Genomic DNA, 7,124 nt, shown 5'->3' with positions numbered 1-7,124 from the left:
TGTTTCTGCCCGGTTTCGAACCGGGGACCTTTCGCGTGTGAGGCGAATGTGATAACCACTACACTACAGAAACAGCTGGCAATCCACGGACGTGTACAATGTGCAACCTCACTGTGCTGCTGCAGATTCGCATGGTGAGGCTGAGAGGCTAGGCCACTTATTACAAGACGACTGCCTTTTCTCATTTAATCTCTCCTGACTTGCACCCTGTCAGAGCGCTTTCCTGTTGTTCTGTTTGCTCCCACCGGGATTTGACTTGGTTAAAACGTCCGACATTTCTAACCCGTCCCGGTTTTAATGAAAGGTGATGGTGAAAGACGAGCTTTGTTGTCCTGTCGACAAATCCCGCCTGACTCGCTGAGTTGTTCCAGTATCTTCCGCAGATGTTGGATCAACTTTCGATGGCTATAACAGCGTGCTTCTGTGCCAGTTCCGCGGCTCGTTGGTCTAGGAGTATGATTCTCGCTTTGGGTGTCTCGATTGCGAAACTTGCGGGAGGTCCCGGGTTCAAATCCCGGGCGAGCCCTTTGATAACGTTTTCTGTTGGTCTGGCGATATGTTTTCTTCATTTCTATGCGGCTCATTCGGCGGGATTCATTCACATTGGGTTTGCTTTGAGAAGCTGAGCTCACACAGCAGGGAACCAATAGGTTCGCGAGACAATCGCGACATTGTCTAAAAGCTTGTCTATGTGTGGACATTCACTTACCTCTATTGACTTATTCCAGTAGATTCAGGCAGCTCTCTGTATGTTTCATTTTATTCAGTTCAACAACATCAGACTGTGTAATCTCTCTTCTCCCTCCACCATCTGTTTATTTCCATCAAGTTATTTTCATTCCTTCCATTGGTATGTTTTACCCTCAGCATTGCCCCCCTCCACCCAGCCCATACCATCCTACTTGAGCAATCTGATCCCTGTGGCCAATTGTTCGCTGACACACTGCTTACTTTGTTCTGCTATTAACACATTCTGATCTCTTGAGGCGCCACTATCAGCACCTTTGTTAGCCTTGATTAGCCTCATTTACATTCCCTTTTTCTTTCTGTCTGAGACATTTTCGTCATTTTCCACCTATTGCTGACCACTCTATCGAGGCCCAATCGGGCACGCCAACCCCGCCCCATCCACATTAGTCTGAATCTGACCCCATTTCCAGTTCTCCAGCTTTGACAAAGAGTCACCCAGGCCCGGAACGACCGCTGCCATCTCGCTCCACAGAGGCTGTCAGTCCTGCTGAGATTGTCCAGTATGTTCTGTTTTTGTTTCAGAATGAAGCATCCGCAGTAAGTTGCATTTGTCGTTCATTTAGACATGTTTGAGATGGTGAATAAGTATGTTTATCTGCATTTGTAAATGCATGAAATTCTGTTGTGGATGAACTAGCTCCGAATATCCAAAATAAGAAGGTCCTTTTCTTCTCATTGCCTGTCGAAAATTCAGTGCTTGTGACTTAATGTGGAATTTATTTTAGTGGCTCATGAGAGACTAAACCTCATAATCCTCGAACATACGAGATGGGGGAACAAAAGTACTTTGTGCAAACATTCCTCACACAACATGAGAAGCACTTGATGTTTCTACCCGGTATGGCCTCGGGGACCTTTCGCATGTTAGGGGAATGTGCTAACCACTACACTACAGAAACCGCTGGCGGTGCAGTAATCAATGGACTTGCGCAGTGTTCAACCTCACTGTGTTGCTGCAGATTCTCATGGTTCGTCTGAGAGGCCATGTCACTTATTACAAGAAGACAGCCGTTTCTTTAAAACCGATGTCTCAACTTATAAAACAATCAGGAATCGAACTTTACAGACCTGAAGATAAGTTATGCTTGAAGTGGAAGTTAAATTGAGAAGGCAGGGCTTTCGAAAATAACCACAACCATACGGGTGCATGCATTTTGCTATTCCTCGTTGATGAAGACCAGTTACGAGATTGCGGCAATAGTCAGCAACAGACTAAACTGGAAGTACGAGAAGTTTCTGCTCGGTTTCGAACTTTTCGCGTGTTAGGCGAATGTGATAACCACTACACTACAGAAACAGCTGGCAATCAACGGACGTGTACAATGTGCAACCTCACTGTGTTGCTGCAGATTCGCATGGTGAGGCTGAGAGGCCAGGCCACTTATTACAAGACGACTGCTGTTTCTTTCAAAAACAGATGTTTCAACATATAAAACCACAAGATGTAGAAATTAGATCGAACTTAACATGATCTGCGTTACCTTCACAGGGACGTGACCCATCTAATCCACAGAACCAAAGTGGAGAATTGAACTGACTGGAGAGCTGCATCTTAACGCTGACCTCCCGGACCTCGGCCTCCTGAAATGTTCCAAAGAAGCTCAACAAACACTCGAGGAACAGCAGCGCATCTTTCCACTGGGCTCAATACAGCTTGCACACTCATAGTGTGTGCAACAGTCTCACACTGCAAATGCTGCCCCCATTCTGTGTGTACTTCCATCGCAGATTTGGGTTTGAATCTTGTTTCCACTTCTTCTTTGTATCCGGGCGGTAGTTGTTGAGAGCTGGCACAGACACAGCGGCTAGAATGGCCTCATACTGTGGTGTAATTATCCTCTCATTCGATGCTCACCTCTCTCTGTGGCCAGGGAACCCTAGGCCTTTTCTCATTTAATCTCTCCTGACTTGCACCCTGTCAGAGCGCTTTCCTGTTGTTCTGTTTGCTCCCACCAGGATTTGACTTGGTTAAAACGTCCGACATTTCTAACCCGCCCCGGTTTAAATGAAAGGTGATGGTGAAAGACGAGCTTTGTTGTCCTGTCGACAAATCCCGCCTGACTCGCTGAGTTGTTCCAGTATTTTCCGCAGATGTTAGATCGACTTTCGATGGCAATAACAGCGTGCTTCTGTTACGTTCCCGGGGCTCGTTGGTCTAGGGGTATGACATTCACTTACCTCTATTGACTAATTCCAGTTGATTCAGGCAGCTCTCTGTATGTTTCATTTTATTCAGTTCAACAACATCAGACTGTGTAATCTCTCTTCTACCTCCACCATCTGTTTATTTCCATCAAGTTATTTTCATTCCTTCCATTGGTATGTTTTACCCTCAGCATTGCCCCCCTCCCCCCAGCCCATACCATCCTACTTGAGCAACCCTGTCGCCAATTGTTCGCTGACACACTGCTTACTTTGTTCTGCTATTAACACATTCTGATCTCTTGAGGCGCCACTATCAGCACCTTTGTTAGCCTTGATTAGCCTCATTTACATTCCCTTTTTCTTTCTGTCCGAGACATTTTCGTCATTTTCCACCTATTGCTGACCACTCTATCGAGGCCCAATAGGGCACGCCAACCCCGCCCCATCCACATTAGTCTGAATCTGACCCCATTTCCAGTTCTCCAGCTTTGACAAAGAGTCACCCAGGCCCGGAACGACCGCTGCCATCTCGCTCCACAGAGGCTGTCAGTCCTGCTGAGAGTGTCCAGTATGTTCTGTTTTTGTTTCAGAATGAAGCATCCGCAGTAAGTTGCATTTGTCGTTTATTTAGACATGTTTGAGATGGTGAATAAGTATGTTTATCTGCATTTGTAAATGCATGAAATTCTGTTGTGGATGAACTAGCTCCGAATATCCAAAATAGGAAGGTCCTTTTCTTCTCTTTGCCTGTCGATAATTCAGTGCTTGTGACTTAATGTGGAATTTATTTTAGTGGCTCATGAGAGACTAAACCTCATAATCCTCGAACATACGAGATGGGGGAACAAAAGTACTTTGTGCAAACATTCCTCACACAACATGAGAAGCACTTGATGTTTCTACCCGGTATGGCCCCGGGGACCTTTCGCATGTTAGGGGAATGTGCTAACCACTACACTACAGAAACCGCTGGCGGTGCAGTAATCAATGGACTTATGCAATGTTCAACCTCACTGTGTTGCTGCAGCTTCTCATGGTTCGTCTGAGAGGCCATGTCACTTATGACAAGAAGACAGCCGTTTCTTTAAAACCGATGTCTCAACTTAGAAAACAATCAGGAATCGAAATTTACAGACCTGAAGATGAGTTATGTTTTGCTTGAAGTGGAAGTTAAATTGAGAAGGCAGGGCTTTCGAAAATAACCACAACCATACGGGTGCATGCATTTTGCTATTCTTCGGTGATGAAGACCAGTTATGAGATTGCGGCAATAGTCAGCAACAGACTAACCTGGTAGTACGAGATGTTTCTGCCCGGTTTCGAACCGGGGACTTTTCGCGTGTGAGGCGAATGTGATAACCACTACACTACAGAAACAGCTGGCAATCCACGGACGTGTACAATGTGCAACCTCACTGTGCTGCTGCAGATTCGCATGGTGAGGCTGAGAGGCTAGGCCACTTATTACAAGACGACTGCCTTTTCTCATTTAATCTCTCCTGACTTGCACCCTGTCAGAGCGCTTTCCTGTTGTTCTGTTTGCTCCCACCGGGATTTGACTTGGTTAAAACGTCCGACATTTCTAACCCGCCCCGGTTTAAATGAAAGGTGATGGTGAAAGACGAGCTTTGTTGTCCTGTCGACAAATCCCGCCTGACTCGCTGAGTTGTTCCAGTATTTTCCGCAGATGTTAGATCGACTTTCGATGGCAATAACAGCGTGCTTCTGTTACGTTCCCGGGGCTCGTTGGTCTAGGGGTATGACATTCACTTACCTCTATTGACTAATTCCAGTTGATTCAGGCAGCTCTCTGTATGTTTCATTTTATTCAGTTCAACAACATCAGACTGTGTAATCTCTCTTCTACCTCCACCATCTGTTTATTTCCATCAAGTTATTTTCATTCCTTCCATTGGTATGTTTTACCCTCAGCATTGCCCCCCTCCCCCCAGCCCATACCATCCTACTTGAGCAACCCTGTCGCCAATTGTTCGCTGACACACTGCTTACTTTGTTCTGCTATTAACACATTCTGATCTCTTGAGGCGCCACTATCAGCACCTTTGTTAGCCTTGATTAGCCTCATTTACATTCCCTTTTTCTTTCTGTCCGAGACATTTTCGTCATTTTCCACCTATTGCTGACCACTCTATCGAGGCCCAATAGGGCACGCCAACCCCGCCCCATCCACATTAGTCTGAATCTGACCCCATTTCCAGTTCTCCAGCTTTGACAAAGAGTCACCCAGGCCCGGAACGACCGCTGCCATCTCGCTCCACAGAGGCTGTCAGTCCTGCTGAGAGTGTCCAGTATGTTCTGTTTTTGTTTCAGAATGAAGCATCCGCAGTAAGTTGCATTTGTCGTTTATTTAGACATGTTTGAGATGGTGAATAAGTATGTTTATCTGCATTTGTAAATGCATGAAATTCTGTTGTGGATGAACTAGCTCCGAATATCCAAAATAGGAAGGTCCTTTTCTTCTCTTTGCCTGTCGATAATTCAGTGCTTGTGACTTAATGTGGAATTTATTTTAGTGGCTCATGAGAGACTAAAACTCATAATCCTCGAACATACGAGATGGGGGAACAAAAGTACTTTGTGCAAACATTCCTCACACAACATGAGAAGCACTTGATGTTTCTACCCGGTATGGCCCCGGGGACCTTTCGCATGTTAGGGGAATGTGCTAACCACTACACTACAGAAACCGCTGGCGGTGCAGTAATCAATGGACTTATGCAATGTTCAACCTCACTGTGTTGCTGCAGCTTCTCATGGTTCGTCTGAGAGGCCATGTCACTTATGACAAGAAGACAGCCGTTTCTTTAAAACCGATGTCTCAACTTAGAAAACAATCAGGAATCTAAATTTACAGACCTGAAGATGAGTTATGTTTTGCTTGAAGTGGAAGTTAAATTGAGAAGGCAGGGCTTTCGAAAATAACCACAACCATACGGGTGCATGCATTTTGCTATTCCTCGGTGATGAAGACCAGTTATTAGATTGCGGCAATAGTCAGCAACAGACTAACTTGGTAGTACGAGATGTTTCTGCCCGGTTTCGAACCGGGGACCTTTCGCGTGTGAGGCGAATGTGATAACCACTACACTACAGAAACAGCTGGCAATCCACGGACGTGTACAATGTGCAACCTCACTGTGCTGCTGCAGATTCGCATGGTGAGGCTGAGAGGCTAGGCCACTTATTACAAGACGACTGCCTTTTCTCATTTAATCTCTCCTGACTTGCACCCTGTCAGAGCGCTTTCCTGTTGTTCTGTTTGCTCCCACCGGGATTTGACTTGGTTAAAACGTCCGACATTTCTAACCCGTCCCGGTTTTAATGAAAGGTGATGGTGAAAGACGAGCTTTGTTGTCCTGTCGACAAATCCCGCCTGACTCGCTGAGTTGTTCCAGTATCTGCCGCAGATGTTGGATCAACTTTCGATGGCTATAACAGCGTGCTTCTGTGCCAGTTCCGCGGCTCGTTGGTCTAGGAGTATGATTCTCGCTTTGGGTGTCTCGATTGCGAAACTTGCGGGAGGTCCCGGGTTCAAATCCCGGACGAGCCCTTTGATAACGTTTTCTGTTGGTCAGGCGATATGTTTTCTTCATTTCTATGCGGCTCATTCGGCGGGATTCATTCACATTGGGTTTGCTTTGAGAAGCTGAGCTCACACAGCAGGGAACCAATCGGTTCGCGAGACAATCGCGACATTGTCGAAAAGCTTGTCTATGTGTGGACATTCACTTACCTCTATTGACTTATTCCAGTAGATTCAGGCAGCTCTCTGTATGTTTCATTTTATTCAGTTCAACAACATCAGACTGTGTAATCTCTCTTCTCCCTCCACCATCTGTTTATTTCCATCAAGTTATTTTCATTCCTTCCATTGGTATGTTTTACCCTCAGCATTGCCCCCCTCCCCCCAGCCCATACCATCCTACTTGAGCAATCTGATCCCTGTGGCCAATTGTTCGCTGACACACTGCTTACTTTGTTCTGCTATTAACACATTCTGATCTCTTGAGGCGCCACTATCAGCACCTTTGTTAGCCTTGATTAGCCTCATTTACATTCCCTTTTTCTTTCTGTCCGAGACATTTTCGTCATTTTCCACCTATTGCTGACCACTCTATCGAGGCCCAATCGGGCACGCCAACCCCGCCCCATCCACATTAGTCTGAATCTGACCCCATTTCCAGTTCTCCAGCTTTGACAAAGAGTCA

The 7,124-nt window shown here is 46.0% G+C and overlaps 3 non-coding genes across 3 annotated transcripts; all 3 read right to left on the bottom strand.

The window, feature by feature from the left end:
* trnav-cac (transfer RNA valine (anticodon CAC)) lies at positions 1–73 on the bottom strand. The gene has a single exon. It is a non-coding gene; the product is annotated as a tRNA-Val (tRNA).
* A 4,126-nt stretch (positions 74–4,199) lies between these two features.
* On the bottom strand, positions 4,200–4,272 carry trnav-cac (transfer RNA valine (anticodon CAC)). Its single transcript has one exon. It is a non-coding gene; the product is annotated as a tRNA-Val (tRNA).
* A 1,668-nt stretch (positions 4,273–5,940) lies between these two features.
* Positions 5,941–6,013, bottom strand: trnav-cac (transfer RNA valine (anticodon CAC)). The gene has a single exon. It is a non-coding gene; the product is annotated as a tRNA-Val (tRNA).
* Between the last annotated feature and the right edge of the window lie 1,111 nt (positions 6,014–7,124).

Source organism: Scyliorhinus torazame, chromosome 5 (assembly GCF_047496885.1).
Source record: "Scyliorhinus torazame isolate Kashiwa2021f chromosome 5, sScyTor2.1, whole genome shotgun sequence".
Taxonomy (NCBI): domain Eukaryota; kingdom Metazoa; phylum Chordata; class Chondrichthyes; order Carcharhiniformes; family Scyliorhinidae; genus Scyliorhinus; species Scyliorhinus torazame.
Note: the sequence above shows the minus strand (reverse complement) of the source record. Positions and strands in the feature narration are given on the sequence as shown.